This window comes from Belonocnema kinseyi, chromosome 8, assembly GCF_010883055.1.
Source record: "Belonocnema kinseyi isolate 2016_QV_RU_SX_M_011 chromosome 8, B_treatae_v1, whole genome shotgun sequence".
Classification (NCBI taxonomy): domain Eukaryota; kingdom Metazoa; phylum Arthropoda; class Insecta; order Hymenoptera; family Cynipidae; genus Belonocnema; species Belonocnema kinseyi.
In genome coordinates this window covers 145,244,113-145,244,960 of record NC_046664.1, presented here as the reverse complement: position 1 = coordinate 145,244,960, position 848 = coordinate 145,244,113, and positions in this window count along the sequence as shown.

Genomic DNA, 848 nt, shown 5'->3' with positions numbered 1-848 from the left:
AATTTTTGAATGGAAAGTGTTCGATAATCTTAGATTGAAACTTCTCAAATTATTTAGTTACAAATGAAAATCATACAACTTCTAGTTTTATTTATTTTTTGATAATTCCCCCCCCCCACAAATTATTTTTTTTTGTAAGAAAATAACGCCTGATTTTTTAAAAAATTAACAAATATATAATAAAGGTTTACTCAAGGTCATTTTTGTTCAAAAAGCTTGTTCCTGAATAAATTAACTCTTATTGTTTCCGATTTCGTTCTGTCACTCAGGGCAATTTTCTGTGAAAAATATTGATTTACAAAGAATATTTGTCAAACAATAGAATGGATTTCTTCGCCAGAGATGCAAACGTAAATTGTACTATAGTAAAAACAACTGGAAAAATTTAGACAAAAGCCAAATTTGGTAAAGAAGGCAAACCTTTGTCGACCTATAAATACTAATTTTAATCGTCGAAAGATTTTTAAAAAGTCTCCTCGAAACAATTTTATTGCAAATATTTAACTGAAGAAAAATATTTGCTATAAAAATAAAAATAGCACAATTTTTACATACAATTCTTAAAATAAAAAAATCTGTGTGTCAAACCACAATCCAATCCGACTAGTCTTTCAAAAGTTATCCGATATACAGACAACCACAATAACGACGACGTAGACGCCAGAAAGATATACAGATACCGATGTAAAAACTTGTCTTTCTGACTCAAGGAGCCACAACACGTCGAAATATCAACCTTTTTTTTTCTTCAAATGTCCATTTTCGTTTGGTTTTTTGGATTTTGAAAATCCTTTAACTTTGCTAAGTTTGATTTCATCAAAAAAAGTTGTCAGGATAAATTGTTCATA